At 41.0% G+C, this 21498-nt stretch overlaps 1 protein-coding gene across 1 annotated transcript in view; it reads left to right on the forward strand.

Annotated features, from left to right (window-relative positions):
• LETM1 (leucine zipper and EF-hand containing transmembrane protein 1) overlaps positions 1 to 21498 on the forward strand; it is a 1101007-nt gene that overhangs the window by 38410 nt on the left and 1041099 nt on the right. The gene's annotated exons all lie outside the window — the stretch shown is intronic.

A 21498-nucleotide genomic window follows, 5' to 3' on the forward strand; every position in this document is an offset into this window, starting at 1 on the left:
CAGACGGTATGCGACTGAATAGAGCTGGAGTTTCTTCAATCTGGCAGCATATGACAGATTTTGGAGTCCCTTTATCCTTTTGGTGAGGAACTTTTGGGGTCTCTCCAATTGCTGCAGATGTCGGGTGAGATACATCCCGAATGGGGCATTGTACTCGATCATTGGTCTGATAAGTGAAGAGTACAGGGGAACAATGACCTCACTAGATCTGGATGTGAATCCCTTCATGATCAGGTGGGCAATGTAGAAGGTCTTTCTAACCACTTTAGCAATGTGAGTGTCAAAAGAAAGGCCACTGTCAACCTGGGTCCCCAGGTCCCTGATAACCTCTTCTGTGCTTAGTGGATTGCCACCTATATGGTAGCTTGGGGTTACCTTGTTTTTCCCGAAGGGTATGACTATACATTTTTGGCGTTTAACTTCAGGCCATGGCTCTGGCACCAGCTATCTGTTTCCGTGAGTCCCTTCTGAAGGATATCAGTGTCGATGCACTTTCCACTATGGCCCAGTTTGCAGTCATCTACAAACTTTGTCAGCCAAAGTCCTCCCATGTTGGCCTGTACTTCTGAGAAGTAGATGCCAAACAATAGGGGCCAAGGACCGAGCCCTGTGGGACACCACTTGTGACCGGCTTGGAGTCTGACACAGCGCCAGCAACTCTAACCCTGTGGGTTCTGTCCTTAAGCCAGTTTGCAACCCATCTTGTGACATATGGGTTTACATTTAAGCTGGTAAGTTTTTCTACAATACCCGAGTGGGGTATTGTGTCAAAGCCTTTGCAAGGTCAAGGTAGGCTGTATGGACTGCCTTTCCCTCATCAATGGCCTTGGTGACTATTTCAAGAAGTCGACCAAGTTCAAAAGGCATGATCTTCCCTTGACAAAGCCAAACTGGGTCGGGTCCAATGTCTGCAAGTCCCCTATATCTTTGTTTATGAGCTCCATTATGATCCTCTCCATAGCTTTGCAGACTAGACTTGTTAAGCTTATGGGGCGTAATTACCAGGGTCCGTGAGGCCACCTTTGTGGAGTGGGACCACAGTTGCCGTCACGCCACCCTTGGGCACGTATCCTGTGGTAAGGCTGAGATTAAACAGCTGCCTTATGTGCGGGTTTAATTCCTCATTTAGCTCGGTAGCACACAGCCGGGGACACCATCCGGTCCCATTGATGCTGTGTTTTAGCTTTAGAGAGAGCAGCTTTCACCTGCGCATTTGAGATGTCCGGGAGGCTACACTCGGCTGGGATAGTTATCTCTCCTTTAGGGGAGAGGGGTGAAGTTTGCACTGAACCTGTCTGCCAGTATGTTGGCAATGTCTGTGGGTTCAGTGATTTTGTATCATTTTGGACTAATTCTGAGCATATCTGTGAGTTTCCACCCAGGTTCCTAACATAGCTGAAAAAGGCCTTATGATTGTCCTTTGAATCCATGGCAATTTTTCTCTCAAAATTGGCCTTAGTTGATTTTATGAGTGCTCGTATTTTTTACTAATAATGATCAGGGGTGACTTCCCTTTTATGGATTTTGTTCTATCATGTAATAGCTTTCTCCTCTTATTGTAAAGTTTGTTAATGGCTGGGGTCCACCAGACTGGACGTTTGCCCTTTGTGGAAAGAGTCTTGGTTTTATTTGGGATTGCCTGATCCATGCAGTCCTGGAGGTGTTCATAGAAGGCATTTGTAAGGGCTTCCGCAGCTTGGGTTGTGGTTTCCTCTGACTCAGGGGCCTTGAAGGATACCACACCAGTCTTGAGTAGTGTGAAGTTTGCTTTAGAGAAGTTCTTCACTATGGTCTTTTTTGTTTGGGGTGGGGGCGGGATGTGGATTTCCAGTGAGATTAGTTTATGATCAGATCTCACCAATGAGTTCCTTGTGGAAATGCGTGCACACATTTGAAGTTTCCTCAAACATCTTCACAATTACTGAAGGGTTAGCAATTGTATCTAACAAAATTAGCTGCAAGACAGCAGTTTGATGCAAAGTACTGCAAAGTTTCTGCTGGAATATTGTATTAGTTTTCACTCATTTGCAAGGAAGATTTACAATTGTGTATATATTCTGTTGTTGTTTTTAATAAGCTTACCCCATATTAGCCCCCATTATGCTGTCAGAACAATCAGGTAGATGTATAATATTTTATTTTGATCAGCTATGCATTATCTGTGGGTGAAAATCATTTGTCTCTACACATATTTATTTCTTTTACAAACATATTGTTCTAGGTTTAAATTACATTAAGAATTAAAACAGCTTGCATGGACCAGGTTGTTTGTACAAAACAGAATTTGTTTCACTATTAAGGAGTAACTTAAAGGAAATCTCCACCTTCTTCTACAGTTTATCTCAACCAAAGTGGCGCAGCAGGTAGCGTTGTTGCCTCACAGCAAGAGGTTCTTTGGTTTGGTTCGATTCTGTGCTGGGATGGACTTTGTGCAGACCCTCCGGTTTCTGCCACATTCCAAAAACATGCAGTTGATGGTTTGGACATTCTGAATTGGCCGTAGGTGTGAGTGTGTATGCGAATGTGTGGTATAAAAGAATAGCTGCAGCAGGTCTAGCTACCTGGCGGTCTAAACATTGCCTTTAGATGATTGTTACTGTTTGAAGTGACACCCCTACCCCATGTGAAAAAAAATGGGAAGAGAGGGATTGTGGAAGGGTGGATTGACAGATATGTAAAATTGTAAACTGACTTGTTAAACCTCGCTGTGTATGCCAGTTTATGTATTAATATATAATGATTATATGTTTTACTGCTTTGTATATTTACTCTACTGTAGCTGTCTTTCAGTTGTTGTATGTCAATACTGTAACTTGAAACTTTACATTTTTCTGTATTGCATAAAACTACCTATTTTGTGACTAGAGCTTTTCTTCCCCAGCCTCCACTGAAAAGGGGTTACCACAGCCCGGTTGGACTACCCCGTCAATAAAAGCAATAAAATAAATAGATAAATGAAATGATGAGGTTAAGGCAGTAAGAATTTGGTAAGTGCCCTACACTAACAAGAAGTTGGAGCCCTTCCTAGTCCTGGCCAGATACTATAGGAAAAGCAAACAACAGTAAGCAACACCAAAGTGAAACATCAAACTTTAGCAACAACTGGTGGTTCAGATCCAGGAGAATAGAATAAATCGTCAAATGCAGGAAATTCTGTCCACAAATTTTTATTTCCTCTCTCAGATACTGTAGGAAATTTGTATTGCATGTTCCTGCTATTTCCTGTTCCCTCACTAACTTTACAAAGGGAAAGATATCCACAATGATTATGTGGATCCTTTTGGTGACGTATGCTTTTCAGCACTTGAAAACCATCTTGTCCTGTGTTCCTTCTTGGGATCCCCTATTTTTCTCCAAACCTTTTGTATTATACACAGACACTGTGTCCTGACAGAGTGCTCTTCAAACTATCTGGAGGTATACAGAGCTGAGTATATTTTTCTGGCACTTCAGAGTTCAGAGCTGTGTACTGGTAATTGTTGTTTGACTAATTTTATATCATTGCTGGCTGACTTCAGAGTTGTGCACTGTTATTTTTGCTTCACTGTATAGTTTTTCAGATCTCTGCTGAAGGTGTTGGTTTTCCCATACCCACTCTCCCAATTCCTGTGTTGTTTAAATTTGGAGGCTTTTGCAGTTGCCCGCCCCTACTGTAGATTTGATCTGGGACACCCCCCCCCCCAGTCCCATCTGTTTACCTCATTCTACCTAATAGACTCCTTCTGCACTTGTTTTTAGTCATTTTTAATTTAATTGCATTTTTTAAACTGTTTGGTCTGACATTGCTACATACCCAAGTGTGCTAGCTTGCACTGCATTTGAATTGTTTTTACTGCTGTTTTAGCTACTTTTGTGTGTGTGTGTGTGTGTGTGTGTGTGTGTATATATATATATATATATATATATATATATATATATATATATATATATATATACATATACATATACATATACATATATACATATATACCTTTCCTGTAACTAGTGTAGTCCAGATTCAGATTTGCTGATTCCAGGACTGTATGTAAGCTTCTGAGCCCCCCCCCCCTCCCACAAGCTTTCTGTGTTGGAGGGAAGCCTTCTAGCTTATCAGTGGGAGTGGTAAGCACTAGGTAACCTATCTACCACATAAGGAGTGGTTCTGGCCCAGAAATTGTAGTTAATGGCCATTTGGGCAGTTTTTGCATCCCCCTCAACTTTCTGATTTAAAAGCCCGCATTTGCACTTGTTTCCCCCCTTTCCTGTAACTAGATACATATTTTTAGTTTTAGCACTTGAATTTGCTTATTCATGATCAGCACTTGTTCAGAACTTGTAAGCACTAAATAACCTACTAATTACTACACAACTCAACCTTCCTCATTACCTAGAGGAAAACAGTTTTGGTACTTACTTTCCTCACTTGCTTACAGAAAAACAGCTCTTGTACTCACTTTCCTCACTTATCTAGAGGAAAATAGTTTTTTATTCAGGCATGTCCAAGGGTCAGCTCCCAGTGTTCTCTCCTGTCTATCTGATGAATCTGGGCATCTTGGGGCAATGTAGAAATTGCCTCATGTACACAGACAACCCTCTCCTCCTACAACCCAACACTACAACCTGTGACAGATGCACTTATCTAGCCAAACTGGAGGTAGAGCTCTCTCCAATCAAGACTGAACTTGACAATCGAGAGGAGAAGGTAAACACTTACACCACACTCATCACATAGTCTCACTAAATCTACACCAAAATCCACACATAGAAACACAAAAACATTTGCAGAGGCTCTCAATAATCTGCCCAAGCAACGGAGACATCCAAAGCAGAAATGCAAGCAACCTTTACCCCCCCAACACAACCCAAATGACACACAGCCCGCAGACTCAGTGTGCCACTCAGCCACAGCCAATAAGGCAAAACAACGTACCCAACACACTAGTCATAGGTGACTCTATAGTCAGGCACACTGATGTCCTACTCACCAGGCTAAACAAGGAGAAGGTTACTGTCAGCTGCCTGTCGGGTGCCAAGATCCGCTACATAACCCACACACTCAGGTCACTCCACAAGTAGTACAAATATGACTCTGTCATTGTCCATGTTGGTGTGAGCGACCTGAGACGTACCTCCCTGGACTACATGAAAAGAGACATGGAACATCTCTCCGATCTTGTAGCCCAGGCAGGTATGACCCTAGCCCTGAGTAGCCTTCTGCCATCACCCAGAATGATGCTGCAGTACAAGGACAAAATGATTGACTTCAACAATTGGCTAAGCTTCCGGCCCATTCTAAAGGGATCCAATGTCTGTCTGCCTGGGATGACATGGTTGACAGACCACGATGCTTTGCCAGAGATGGCCTGCACCTGTCACCTCTGGGATTCTGGATACTGGCTAAGGTTCTTGCCGCCCCTATAGTGCATTTTTTAGGCAAGGTTCAAATGACAAATTCACCACCGTAACAGGAACAGGCAAGCAAAAACTGAGGGTGATGCTACTCAATGCTAGAAGTCTAAATCTCAAAATGCACTCACTTGAGGCACTCCTTAAAATGGAGAACATCAATATCTGTGCAGTGACTGAGACCTGGTTCAAGGCTCCAGAGAGCACCCCTGCACTACCAGGCTATAACTCGTAACACTTTTTGGCCATGTAACCTGGACCGGAACACCAAAGGCGGAGGTGTGTCCATGTTCATTAAGGATATCCACACCTCTAGGCTAGTTGCTCAGCATAATGCAGCCTGGGTTATCCAAGTGCAACTAACTCTGGGTAAACTGCAACCCAAATTGTAGCTTGCTACAGGTCACCCACCATGCCCCAGGATTCCCACTCCTCTTTTCTTGATGTACTGGAAAATATTAGGGTTCAACCAAACACCCTAATAATGGGCAGTTTCAACTACCCCACCATTAACTGGGAAAACTACTCATGTACCAACTCCTTCGCTCAACGCTTTCTGGAATTCATAAACTCCAATGCCCTGGATCAAGTTATCCACACCCCCACCAGGGGCAGCAATATCCTAGATCTAGTCATTACCAACATGCGTGACCGGTGTTCCATACCTGAAGTCAACGCCTCATTGGTCCGATCCGACCATAAGCTAATTACCCTAGATGTCCACATCCTGCCCCCACCCTCATTAAGGAAACCATGGTAAAAAATTTCTCCAAAGCCAACTTCATGCTTCTTAAGACAGAAGTTGTGAACTTCATGACACCCATACAGATGGACAATACAGTTACGACTACTGAATCCTACACAATTGCACTTTATAAGCACTTACATGAGTGCATGGATCATGCTATCCTCCCAAAAAAAGGAAGCCAGTCTGGTGGTCCCCTGCCATAAACAAACTCTCCAACAGTAGGAAGAAACTGTTGCAAAAGAGAGTAAAATCCCTTGAGTGGAGGAGCTCCCTGGTCAGCCTCAGTAAGAAGCTGTGATCCCTGATAAAGTCCTCCAAAGCTAGTTACGAAAACAAAATCGCCACTAATTCTAAAGACAACCAGAAAGCATTCTATTGCTGTGTCAAGAATCTCAATGGCAACACTCAAGATCTGATCTGAGTTACAGCACAATGGCACTAAACATACAGACCCAACTGATATTGCCAACATCCTGGCAGATAGGTTCAGTGCTAACTTTACCCCCCTCTCACCCCCTAAAGAGCTCATCTCTATACCGGAAAAATGCAAAGTTCCTGTAATCACGGCTGCACAGGTAAAAACCACACTCTCCAAAGCCAAGAACACAGGATCCATGGGACCAGACAACATCCCAGGCTGTGTTCTACACGAACTACAGAACGAACTGGCACCCCACCTAAGTACCATGTTCAATCATAGCCTCACCTCAGGCTTTGTGCCTGCTGAATGGCTCACAGCGATGGTTATCCCACTCCACAAGGGGGGAGCCACCATGGACCCCAGGAACTGCCACCCATTAGCCTGACGAGCCTGGTCTGCAAGGCCATGGAACGTATCATCATGGAACTTGTAAACAAAGACATTGGTAATCTCCAAACTCTGGACCCCACCCAGTTCGGGTTTGTAAAAGGCAAATCATGTCTCCTAAACCTGATAGACTTCTTTTTAGCAGTCACCAAAGCCATAGACAAGGGTAAGGTGGTTCACACAGCCTATCTAGATCTTGCTAAGGCTTTCGACACCATCCCCCACTCTGGAATTATAGATAAACTCACTAAACTAGGTATAAATCCCTATGTCACAAGATGGGTTGCCAACTGGCGCACTGACAGAACCCACACTGTGAAAGTAGCAGGCTCCAAATCTGACTTCAGACCAGTGACAAGTTGAGTACCACAGGGTTCAGTCCTGGGTCCTCTCCTGTTTGCTATCTACTTTTCTGAAGTACAGGCTAACACAGAAGGTCTTTGGCTAACGAAGTTCGCAGATGACTGCAAACTGGGAGCCATAATCAAAACTCCTAACGATGTGGACATCCTACAAAAGGGCCTCACTGAGACAGATGCATGGGTCAAAGCCTCAAGCTCAATGCCAAAAAGTGCATGGTCATCCCCTTTGGTAAAAACTCTGTACCCATGAACTACAACATAGGTGGTAGTACACTTAACACCGAAAGTGTGATAAGAGACCTTGGGACACAGGTGGACAGTAGTCTCTCCTTTCATAATCACATCGCCACAGTAGTCAGGAAATCCTTCTACGTGGCACACCTCATCACAAAAGGTTTCTCATCCAGAAAAAAAGAGGTCATTGTTCCCCTCTACTCATCACTCATTAGACCCATTATAGAGTACAACTCCCCTTTTGGTATGTATCGCACAAGACATCTACAACAAGTGGAAAGGCCGCAGAAATACCTCACAAAGAGGATTACCGGCCTCAAACAGATGCCCTACGCAGACTGTCTCAAAAAACTCCAGCTTTACTGTCACATATTGCCTACTCAGATGTGATCTCTGTCTAACATACAAAGCTATGTCAAACCCAGAGCTGTTGGACATGCTCCACTTAAAGAAATCCCAATCCCTCCCAGCTACATGCTCTAAGGACCTAAATCTTGTCACCACAATAAACAGAACATGCCAGAGGGACAGATTCCTGTCCCAGAGACTTTCCATACTCTGGAATAAACTACCTATGCACATCAAACAAAGCTCCTCATTAGCACTCTTCAAGACAAATCTTGATGATTGGATGGGAAATAGGAAATTCACCCCGGGGATCACCTCTGTGGCTCTGCTCGACAGTGGCACAGGAAAATAATTTTCTTGAGTGGCAAACGCCAGGGTACCTTTTTGGCTGGGCTTGTATAGGCCCCAGGGCCTACCTACCTACCTACCTATGAACACTTCAAGTCGCACATACAGTGGATATAGAAAGTGTACACACCCCTGTTAAAATGCCAGGGTTTTGTGATGTATAAAATGAGAACACAATAAATAATTTCAAAACTTTTTCCCACCTTTAACCTATAGCCGGTAAAATTTTGTTTTATAAACAAACAAATCTGTTAGGGGAAAAAAAAAAAAAAACATACAATAAGCTGGTTGCATAAGTGTGCACACCCTTAAACTAATATTTTGTTGAAGCACCTTTTGATTTAATTACAGCATTCAGTCTTCTTGGGTACACACCTGCCATCAATTAGAGAGAGACTGATTAACCCCTAATAAAGTTCAGCTGTCCTAGTAGAATTTTCTTGACATTTACTCCGTTCCCTGCTATAGCAAATGCCATGGTTCACAGGGAGCTTACAAAGCATCAAAGGGATCTCATTGTTGAAAGCCATCAGTCAGGAGAATGGTACAAAGAAAATTCCACAGAATTGGATATACCATGGAACACAGTGAAGACAGTTATCAAAAAGTGTAGAAAATATAGGACAACAGTAACGTTGCAAAGAACTGGAAGTCCCTCCAAAATTGATGAAAACTGGTCAGGGGGGCTGCCAAGAGAGATCACCAAAAGAACACCATCCCCACGGTGAAGCATGGTGGTGGCAGTATCATGCTTTGCGGTTGCTTTTCTTCAGCTGGAGCTGAGGCTTTAGTCAAGATGGAGGGAATTATGAACAGTTGCAAATACCAGTCACTTTTGACCCCAAATCTTCAGGCATCTGCTAAAAAGCTGAAGATGAACAGGAATTTCACCTTTCAACACGACAGTGATCCCAAGCATACATCCAAATTAACAAAAGAATGCTTCACCAGAAGAAAATTAAAGTTTTCAAATGGCCCAGCCATATTCCAGACCTAATTCCAATAGAAAATCTGTCTGTGTGTGTGTGTGTGTGTGTGTGTGTGTGTGTGTGTGTGTTGCGGGGGGGGGGGGCTGAAGAGGGCTGTGCATAAGAGATGCACTCGCAATCTGACAGATTTGGAGTGCTTTTGCAAGGAAGAGTGGGAAAATATTGATAAGTCAAGATGAGCCATGCTGATAGACTCCTGCCCAAGAAGACTGAGTGCTGTAATTAAATCAAAAGGTGATTCAACAAAGTATTAGATTAAGGGTGTGCACACTTGTGCAACCAGCTTATTGTACATTTTTTATTTTTTATATATTCTTTCCCCTAACAGATTTGTTTGTTTTCCAGATGAATTATATAGGTTATAGGTCACATTAAAAGTGGGAAAAGTTTTGAATGATTTATTATCTCATTTTTTTATATCACAAAAACCCGGCATTTTAACAGGGGTGTGTACACTTTTTATATCCACTGTAGATATAATCTACAACAACAAGCAAGAGTATGCATGCGGTGTGGAAGAACAGTGGGTGGGTTAACATTGGCTCTAGGTTGTCACTGAAATGACACGACTACTGCATGTGCAAAAACTGGGAAAAAGGGATTGTGGATGGATTTTTTTGTACACAGACTCATCAGACGTGGGCTTGGGTGTGGTTCTGTCCCAGAGATTAGGTGAGGAAGCACATTCTCTATGTTGTTTAAGTAGGAAATTGAGTAAGGTTGAAACTAAATATTTGGCTGTTGAATGGAAATGCCTGTCTATTAAATGGGCTTGAATTATATTTATGATTCTGTCTTTGTGGTTAGGAATTTACCCTGGTTTATACTATCCACTATTACCGTGGCTGCACCAGCAGAAAGAGGGAAGAGCGTCAATGGACCCTGTTCCTGCAACCCTTCTGCTTCAAGATGCAACATTGCCATGGTGTTCTGTTAAAGAACTGCATAGCATCCATAGAGCATGAATCCAGTAGTTTCAGACTGGGGTGGTTTAATGTAACATGATAGTTTACACTTTTATAAAGGATATATTTTTGTGTTTATGCCTTTGTATTTCCAGTATTTACCATTATTGCTAATATTGGATATGGGGGTTACTCCTCTAAGATGGAATACCTGCTGTCATGGTGAATGATTCTGTGGTGTAAGCTTCAAGATATTTAAAGGAGTGACAGGAAAGCTCAGGTCAGACTGTATACAGAGAAGGAAGTTCCAGAAAAGCCTGGAGGAGTTTGTGGAAGTCAGATAAATTGGACTCTAGTATTGGCTCCAGAAAGAAACCAGTCAGTAAGACTGATTTTGTTATTGAAAGCTCTCATTATTACTTTGATGTCTAATTAGATAGACTGTTTTTGTTTTGTGTCGATGCTTAGTACCAAAGGTACTGTAACCTTTATGTTATAGAAATCATAGGAGTTAACTGTGTTACAAACACTAGAACTGTTGATTGTAGCATTTTAAAAATACAGAAAACTTTCATACATCAAGAATTGTTTGTTGTAAACATGGCAGCCATTACTGTCTTTTGAGTGAAGCGTTTATATTGTTTTCTCTGTAAATAAAGCTCCTTTTGTTAAGACTGTCAGTGTTGGCTACATTTTATAAGCTGTGGTGGTGCAGCGGTTAGCGTTGTTGCCTCACAGCAAGATGCTCTCCGGTTTGATTCTCGGCTGGAGTGCCTTCTGTGTACAGTCTGCATGTCCTCCCTGCAGTTGATTGACGTTTTAAAGACATGCAGGTAGGTGCATGCATGAATGTGTGTGCCTTCGTTGAAGGTCGGGCGTCGGGCTGGCACCTCAGCACCATAAAAATCTACTGCCAATCATAAGCGGACCGGCGTTCCGCTGTGGCGATCCCTAACCGGGAAAAGCCGAAAGACACTACTAGTGTTGGCTACATTTTCAAAACAAAATATGAACACACAAATGAATGTGTGTGTAGATATATATATATATATATATATATATATATGTGTATGTGTGTGTGTGTGTGTGTATGTATGTATGTATGTATATATATATATATATATATATATATATATATATATATATATGTATATGTATACATACACACGCACAGTGTATGTATGTATACATATACTTATATAATTTGTAATGGTTTATTATATGTTTTTCTGAAGTTCTTGACTCTGATCATAGTTATTCTTCTATCAACCTTTGTTTCCTATTTCTAATGTTCACTCTGGTCTGGACTCCACTTATTTTGTTTTCTTGAAGGTCTGTTTGGCTTTCTCATGAGAAGATTTCTAGTTTAGAACTTCAGTTAGTGTGCCCGTCACTGTCTGGGACTTTAACTTCATGCTGGAAAAGCTTACTCTTATGTTAAGTGATGTCATAGCCGATTACCTTTCTGATTTAAGATTAGAGTTTCATCTTTAGCAAAGGAAAAATGTGGCTTTGCATGCACTGTATAGTTTTAGTGCATAGCTAGACAGGCTTGGGTGTGCTTAGATATTGGCTGGTGTCTCAGTTCACCCCTTCATCCAAAACATTGCACTGTTTAATGCTTATGGTGTCTTGGGCACAGTGTGTGTGTGTATTTACATGTACTTGCATATTTGTATAGCTATGTGTGTCCCAACACTACTGTCTGGAAACATAACCTTCATTTTCCCTCTGCTGACCTTTTTATTGATGTCTGAGACCACAGAAGTACAAGGCTGAATGTCTAGTTGATCCTTCGTTAGGGGGTATATGCATATTAGTGTGTAATGCATCAGAAATAAAATTGATATATTTTTCCAAATTATTTTTTTGGGGTCACTGGATTTATGCTTGACCCTCCTCTCCCCAAAATGTACATTAATGCAATGACAAGCATTATATGAAGATAAAATTGTGAGTTTGTGTCTTTATATCTGAAATATTCAGTTAGTGTATGCTATAGGTTTTGAAAAGTTTGCTGGAAAATTTCAAAACATTTCAGACACAGGCCTATATTCTTGGGAAGCACCAAATTAATTGGGTGAACAGTGTGCTTGCTATCGGATGTCATGAAAACAAGTGCAGATTGACTCCTTTTATTAGATGGTCTTTTATTTCTTACTTGAAGGTTTGAATGGTGGTTTGATGCCTGACTTCTGGGGTCTGGTGGATTCCACATATAACCTTCATTAAAATAAACCCATCTTTGTCTTACTGTTTTGAATATTGGTTTACTTAAGTAAAGGCAGCCATTGTGGTTGTCCCTGAGTGAGTAGATTTCTCTAAATTGTAGTTCTGACTTCAATGGTGGGTATTGGCCTTGATTAATGATTTTGAAGAGAGCTAAATAAAAAGGTGGCTTTGTAATTTGTTAGCAGCCAGTGTATGCCATTACGTAGTTTGCAGTGGTGTATGTCTGGCTATGTGGGAAAGGCTAATCTACACAACTCATTTAAAGTGGATTGGATAGACTTTGTGTTGGCATTGGAATGATAGGCAAGTAGTTGGATACCATATTCAAGTTTGGAAATAAGACTGGTACGTACCCTGGCTTACCTAGCAATGGGAGGTAGAAGGTGTGTTATTTTGTAGCACTGTTTTAATTGTGTTCGCATTTTGCTGACAGCATTGTTTGATTGGCAAGTTAGAGAAAGGTTAAGTGTCAGCCAAAGGTAAATTTGTTCTATAGAGTGCAGGGTTGACCTTAGGTGAAAAGAGATACAGTAAACTCTCAGGTTAACTGTAACTCAAGCAACCAGCACTCTCAAGCAACCAGAAAAAAGTAGAAGAAATGTAGTACAATTTTCATGTGTTGCACTTTGTTTTCCTCCCGGAGAAACATACCTTATGTTTTTAGAGTTTTTAAACGGAAGATGGGAATAAATTCCGTCTCTCCCCAACCTGAGAACAAGTCAAACCAAATAAATAGTACAGGGTACAGTATTAGTCAGGCCTATTTTTAATAGTAACTCTCAAGCAACCAGAAACTACAGTTATCCGGTATCTACCAATCCCCATGGGTGCCGGTTAACTGAGAGCTTACTGTATAAAAGAAAATGTTTGACACTAGGTGAGGAATTTAAAAGGGAAGGGATAAAGAATAAGTTCTTTAGACCTACTTTGATTTTATCAATAAGCTCACCTTGAAGCTAAGGTAACAGAAAGCTGAACAAATGTAGGCTACCAGTTATCAAAAGATGCAGTAGGAGGAAAATAAGTTCAGTAGGTAGTCCTAATGAGTGTCGTGACAACTTTGGTAGTTTATATGCAAATCAAGAGAGTACTTGAGGTGGCAGTGGAGATCCACCTGGGAAAGATGGCACACCCCATACGCCATATTGATTTAGCATAAATATTATTGGAGCGACAAAAGAGAAAGTAAGAGCATAGCAGGGCAATTGTTAGAAAACCCCATGGGATAGAAGGGTTCTTGCTAGACATGGAAATGGGCCGGCAAGGAATCGTAATGTGATGGTGGTACTTCATACTGAGGTATTGAAAACCTAAGGAAATTCCTTATTTGTGGAAGTGGTACTAGCTTTGATATATTATATAAGTAAGGAAGCAGTTTGAATTTGCCATCCTCCTACAGACCAGCTCTGTTTAAATCAGGACTGTAAAAGCTCTATGGCTATATTAACCAAACATTTGGTAAAGTGTATGTCATTTTGTTACATGATAATCAGACTGGGTTTGTGGGAGAATGGTAGCCCTCCAGTGTTATTAGGTGGGCCACACTGGTAATTGAAAATGCCGAACTTGTGAACAGGAAATTTGCTTTGGTAAATTTAGACACTGAAAAATGTTTGACAGAGTAAGCTAAACATTTCTGGAAAATAATGCTGAAATTTGGATTACAAAGGAAATATGTTAAATTAGTTTTTGCAAGATATCGAAGCTCAAGATGCAGAAGTTAAGAAAAGTCATGGACTCTGTTTTGAAAGTGATACTAGACAGGGTTGCTCACTCTCCCCAGTACAGTTTGCTCTTTATTTGGAGCCACTAATGGGGACAAGGTGTGCAGATGTAAAGGGATATAAAAAAAGGAATGGATGAACATAGGTTAGTTTACTATATAGATGATGTATTGATTTTTCTGTAGAACCCCCCGGAGGATACACAGAAGCTGTATAACCCCCCTAGTCAGCTTGGAACTATCACTAGGTACGAGGTAAATCTGGATAAAGCTAAAGTATTAGTAGTGAATAATACCACTCCTTTAGAAAAAAAAGGTTGTTGCAACCACAGGCATAGAATGATAATAGTTTTAAGGTATTTAGGGTATACTTAAGTACCTCATTGGGGAATTTGGTATTAAAAACATACATAAGCATTTTTTTCAGACAATGAGAGCTGATGTAAATAAGTGAAAAATGCCGCAATTGGAATTTTACCAGAAGTTTCAGGCAATAGCTTACATTATCCTCCCATTATTGTTAAACATGTTTCTGTCATTTCCGGGATGTTGTCCACAGAAAGGGCTACAGGCAATTAAAAACATAGTCCTCAGTTTCAATTGAAGGGGGTTAAACCAAGAGTTTCATGGGAAAAATTTGTTGTATCAAAATATTTGAGCACATTAGGTCTCCCTGAACCATAAGGGTATCTAATTTACATGCAGTATAAGTACAAGTATTTGTTTGGTTGTAAACAGCGAATTATCATGGAACACAGGTTTGCTGGACGGAATGAAAACTTAAAATATATATAGCATCCCAGAAAGATTATGGACTCAAATATTGATAAAGAAAGAGGAAGTGTGTAAAGAATGGAGATATTTCTCACATTATGTATCTGAAAAAAAGAACAAAAAAATTCCCTGGGAAAAAACATCATTACACCAATCAGATATTCAGAGATGGGACTCTGAGTAGGCATTTAGAAACTAGAGGACTAAGGGAACCCAAGTAAGATTCTAGGAAGAGATTAGACCAAAGCAATGCTAGACAACTGGCAAGGAATTAAGTTTTGAGAGATGGCCACCAGTTAAAGATTAAGGATTGGTGATGGCAGCAAAGTAGATAGATAGTGCCATTAGTTCTAACAATATGCTGGATGTGGTGAAATTATTCTTAAAGGGCAGAATAGACTAAAAAGTTGTAAAAGGATGAGTTTGCTGGAGGTTGGAGAGGGGGGTAGGGAGTTGCAAGAAAAGGTATATGGACCCCTGTATTTTAGGACTGTAGGCAGGTAAATGATTTTCAGAATGAATTGCAAGAATTATTAACACATATGTATGAGAAGTGCACTGCACTCACACTGACACTGTTTCTGATGTAGGTAGACTTGGTCCAAGATGTAATGTATGTGGACAGAATATTAATGTTTGTTATAATGACTGTGGCTAAGCAAGGCATTGCAAATTAATAGATTCCCCCAATACAGGAATTCAGGTGTCAAAGGATATCATCACAGAGTTGTGGAAGATAAAAGGTAACGAGTTGGATAAAGAACAACAAAGATTCCACCAGGAAAAATAGTTGCCATGGGCAGCATGCAAAGTAAAATGGTGAATGGGTGATGGAGATATAGACAAGCCTACCCCAAAGACCATATAAAGACGTTATGAGAGTGGTAAAAGTTAGTAACATATACCTTGCAATAGAAGGTTTAAGCAGTAAAGATATTTGAAACGAAAGAGCCAATAACAATTGTATCTTGCAATAACTTTTAAGATGCTCTAAAATGCACCACAGGGCTTTTACAACCCTCATGGCTTTTGGGGGCCACCAGGCTCCAAGAACACCAGTCTAATTTAATTATTTCAACCAGCAAATTTTTAACAGTTTTTCTGAGAGGACATTCCCCAGGAATCCCCAAGTGACTAGAGATTTTGTGCCCACTCAAAATTTCTAATTGCACGGCACTCCTGGGCCAGTTAATCCTAATTCTAAGTCCTTATTTTTATGAGACCTGCAGCTAGGTCTTCTGACAGAGCCAGCATTATAGATTCCTTAACTTTTCATGTTCATCACTGGATCACTGTTGCACTAGTTTCTAGCACTTTGTAATGTATTCTCATAAGGACTGGACTCCTGACCAGTATTAAAAAAAAAAAAAAAAAAAGGATTAAGTGGGTTCCTTCCTCATGTTCATATACCTGTTGGAGCATGAGTGTGCTAGTATAAAAGGGGACATACAGGTGCAAAATTCAGGACTTTCTTGCTGAAGAGTTTTGTGAGACGATTGCCCACACTGCAGCTTCAGTTCCGCAGTTAGCTAATACATCAGCTGATGTGAATGTAAGTACCCCTCAGAGGATCTTCTTACTTTTGACTTAAATCCATGTCTTGACAGATATAAAACTTTATGTCCTATTATTGTTTGTGTCTTTCGGCTTTTCTCGGTTTGGGGTCGCCAGCGGAACTCCTGTCCGCTAATGATTGGCAGTAGATTTGTTCTTTTATACCTAAGACAGTTTGTAGTTGGGTAAATAGCCTGAAGACTTGCTTGTCCCCCCCCCATGGAGACAGTATCTTTCTAACTGGAAAACATTTTCTGTCCTTCGAGTAAAAGGAAAAAGTATACCAAGGAGGATTCAGAAGTGACCCTACATTTGGCCTGTCTCTAACAATTGTAAATCAGTTCCACTGTGACCATTTCTGAGCCCTTGGATTTTTAAGTCTGAAGTTCCCAGTCCCTTTGATGTTGCTACTTGGGACATAGGGCATGTCCTCCTTGACCAGACATCAGGCTGTGTTTGCTGAGAAGGGAGAACATCACCTTTAGATACCGGAAGGTCCAGATGTGATTCCATAAATTTTAGTTTGTGGGGATGTTACCGGTTTCCTTATGGACATTCAGATGTTTGATACATCCAAAACCATTAACTTGGATACCCCAAGAAAAAAAAAATCACAGAAAACAAACCACCTTTCCCCACATTTAATTTTGGCTAGTGATAAGAGTTCTAGCGATGATTAGCATAACTTTAAGGGGCTTTTCAGGGCATCTCTGTCTTTGCAATTTTCTACATTGTATGCATACCAAAAAAGAAATGGTCCCTCTCTCCAACTAAGGATGATAACTAAGGATGAGTCTCCTTCAAAATCTGTAGGAAAGGGTCTTGATTATGCATCTCAAGTGTCCTCACCTGTTCACTTTTTAGTTAGTCTGAGGAGAACATTTCATCTGACTACCCATGTGAGATTTCTTTTTCGGACACTTTCCAGAATGAAGGGATTTTTTTTTTTCAATGTGGGAGGGAAAATACATTTTTGACCCAGTAGTAGTAGTAGTATGCCCTCCTTCATGTTGATTCCGCTAAACTCCTTGCTGTTTTCCAGTTATAGGGGTCTTAATGGATGCCTGTTCCTTACCTGATGTCCAACATCGTAGTCCTGAAAAGCCTGGTAGGCTTTATAAAACACCTGAATCTCATTCTCTGAATAAAGATGGATCTTTAAACCTTTAACAATGCCCATTATGGTAACTGCTGACAAAGATGGAAGGGCTTTTGACAGATATGGCAAGAAGATGCATGTCTTCTACTCTGACCTTTAGAGCAATAAAGTTCAAAACTCAAATGGCCGTATTCCTTCTTGTCGTCTTTTCTGATATGAATCGGGTCATTTCTAATTTACTCCCTTGTGAAGCTAATTTTTTCCTGATCAATATGCTTTCTTTAGTTTACCAAGTCACTATACTCACCCTCAAATGTTCCTTCTTGTGATGCTTCTGGTGCCATTTACAGAGCTGCAGCTACAGGCTTTGTTATGCAAAGATTTGCCTGACTCAGGTTGCAGTCTCCCTGAAGGCGTGAAAGCCCAGATCCTAAATTCTCCCTTAGACAGAGATGTTTTGTTGAGCAGCTCGTCTGCTGAGATCTTAAATGATTTGATGAGGGGTAAAACCTATTCAGGGAGCTGGGCAAAATTTCTAATTCCCCGTTTCAAATATTGCAGGAACTGCCCTTGCGGTTAATAACCTTTCTTTAGAAAGCTCTTTAAACCTGGAAATCAGAAGTTAAGGCAAAAAGAATATAAGAAAATATGGCAAGGGGATACCAAGAAAGAGGGTTATTCCCAAACAAAAAAAGTCTGCATGACTGTGACTTTTCCTTCCCTCCCCTTCCCCACTTAAGCCATCCCTTCACATAATAGGAAAATCTGTCCTTTTCCTTTCTGGAGACTGATTGTAGGATTCTTGGGGACTGGAAGCTATCCCACAAGGTTACAAATAGCAGTGGAAATCCTGCTGTTCAAAATCAAGAGTTCTTCCTCATTAAAAAAAAAAGTTTCCTTCCCTTCTCTCTCAAGTGGCATACCGCCTGCTTAGAGGCGATCTGTGCCTGACGTATAAAGCCATGTCCAACCCGTTATTAATGGACATGCTGCACCTCAGAAAATCCAAATCCCATCGAGCTACGCGCTCGAGAGACTTGAACCTCAGCACTGAAATAAATAGGACATGCTGGAGGGACAGATTCATAACCCAGAGGCTCCCTTCACTCTGGAATAAAATCCCAGTCCAGGTTAGGCAGAGTCCCTCATTGACTCTCTTCAAGAGGAATCTTGATGAGTGGATGGGAGATCGTAGGTTTACCCCGGGTATCACTTCTGTGTCACTGTTAGACAGAGACACAGTATACTAACCTCGAAAAAGGGCATAGCAAAATTAATTTAAAATGGGTGGCGAAAGCGAAACACACTCTGGCTAGGCTTATAAATGCCCTAGGGCAGATAGCCTAGTATGAACCTATGAACCTATAAGTACTGACACAAGGAGTAATAGAACCAATCCCCCATTACTAGCAAGGAAAATTATTTTAAGAACATTTCTAGTATCCTAAGAAAAGGGGCAGTTGGAGCCCTGTACTGGATCTATTTTTCCTAAATCTGTTTCTGAAAATGCCAAAGTTCAGCATGTTTATCATGCTAGTTGTGTTTCTCGCAAATCCTTCACATTTTTTTGTGACCCTGGATCTCAACAATGCTTATCATTACTTTTAAATTCACAAAGATATCAGACATCATTTAAGATTTTCTTTTTCTGGATCTGCTATTTAGTTTACTTGCTTACCCCTGTAGCTATCAAAAAACAAGGGTATTCCCAAAGTGGCTGATGCCAGAAATTGTCTGCTGCAGTCTGTAAGGGGATCAGTAGCTATTTCTTTTTGGGGAATGGCCTCATTTTAGCAGAATCCTTTAAAAATTCCCAGATGTCCCTTCTCTTTGCAAGAAGTCTGTTTTAGAGCCTAGGATGTAAATTCAGCCTGGAAAAATATGTTCTTTTTCCCTGGTTTGGCACCTATGTCTCTAATGGATACAGGCAACCTTTATATGTTTCATCGCCCAAGCCCCTGCTTAAACTTATCAAGGGTATCAGAACTTGCCAGAGATTTGGGATGCATGGCTAGGCTTAAAAAGGTGCTTGTGGTTGTTAGCCTAGTAAACACCTATGATTCTGTGAAGCTATTATGCCTTCTCACGGGTTGACTTTCCTGGGCTACCCCCATCCGCATCCCTCATAGATTCGTAGGTGTGTACTAGGCTAATGGCCCTGGAGCCTTTACAAGCCTAGTCCAAAGGATTACCCTGGCATCATGCCACCCGACTCATGACTGCATATCTTCTCTCAGAAAGCCGTACCATTACATTCTTCGGTTCCTAACTCTTATAGTGCCATTCTGTGACCACAGCAAGGGATTACTAGACTATATGGCTTCAAATATCCTCATGGTTTCCTTAGCTAGGCTTTTTGTGAGGAAAGTTTTTAGTGGTTCCTCCGATCAGTTTGGATCCAGCACCAGAATTCTTTCGTCTTTCTTGTACCAGCTGTGTGTTTGTCAAAAAGAAACTCTTGTGGTGGGTAAACCAGGTCCAGGTCAATCCAGGTCTTCCCCTTTCTCTACCTTCCCCAAACCAATCTATGATGACCGATGCTTCAGGTATTTGCCTGAAAAGCAGTTTTCAATGGGATCAAAGTTCAGAAAACTTTGATCTTCACATTTCAAAAAGAAACCCGTAAGTCTCAAGGAGATGATGGCCTTGATTAAATGCATTGAGTAACATGCATTAACTGTGAACTCCAGAACCACTACTGGTAATTTACCGATGGCCACCACTGTGATCTGCTATATAAACAAACAGGTGAAGCAGGTCCGTCTCCTTATGTAGACTAGCCATGATTTCATGGGAAATAGCAACTCAGCGCAATCATTCCGATCAGGCAACCTGTATTCCATCAGAGCAGAACACTGTAGCAGACACTCTGACTAGCTCTTTGATAGAACCTCATGAATTGATATTAACACTCTGAGGTTTTCTAGGAGATTGTCCAGTTGTGGGAACTCCCCAATTAAATCTATTTGCCTCCATTTCCAAAAGACAGTTAAATAAATTCTGTGCCATGACATCTTGCAGAAAGGCCAAGAAAAAGAATGCTTTTCCTTTCCCATGGACAGAAATGTACCTTTATGCCCCCTATTTCCTCTGATAACCAGACTGATTCTAAAGATACATTAAAACAATCCAGAAGTATTTCTGGTTACTCCCTATTGGCCCAGACAGTGTTGTTGTTTCCTTCACTTAAAAACTGGCCAAGAGAAATTACCTCTGATTTCCTCATAGAGTGGACCTCACAGAGAGCAGGGGATCACTGATCTGTCCAACCTGCAACATCTGCATCTCACTGTGGACGATAGGTGTTTGATCCTGTTTAGCTACCGTTTTTCTGAGGATGTGCAAGAAGTGTTTAAGGAGGCAAGAAAACCTGCTGCTAGAAGATCATATTTGGCAAAGGGGAGGAGTTTTTCTAGTTAGTGATACAGGAGAGACTATGACTCATCCAGATTGAGGTCCTTCTGTTTCGGTACCTTTATGAATTGCTCAAATCATGCTTACTGTAAACTTTATCAATGTGAGGCTATATGCCATTGGAACCCCCCTATTCCAAGTAAAGCAATTTCTGAAAGGTGTGTTTCATGTTCAGCCACCTAGAAAACCGATGGTTCTTTCATGGGATCTTAACTTTGTTCTGAAGAAGCTAATCCTTCCTCCTTTTCTGGCTGACTTGAAATTCTTGACATGGAAGACTGTTTAAGCAAAGTCAGAGCATTGAGCAAGAGTATCCGAGTTGCAAGTTCTTATGTCTGTCCATCTTTTCCTCGTCTTCCACAAGGATAGGATAACCTTAAAAACAAACCATTAATTTATGCCCAAAGTAGTTTCTGATTTTACATTAAACAATCTGTTCATCTCCCTCTCTTCTTTCCTGAACCCAAAAACGGAAGAAATTTTGGATGTCAACATATGACTAATACTATTTGGGCAGGACTAAATACTTCAGAATTCTGATTAGCTGTTTATCTACTTTGATGGAAAGAAAGGGG

This window comes from Protopterus annectens, chromosome 2.part1, assembly GCF_019279795.1.
Source record: "Protopterus annectens isolate FY-2018-M chromosome 2.part1, PAN1.0, whole genome shotgun sequence".
In the NCBI taxonomy this organism is placed as follows: domain Eukaryota; kingdom Metazoa; phylum Chordata; order Ceratodontiformes; family Protopteridae; genus Protopterus; species Protopterus annectens.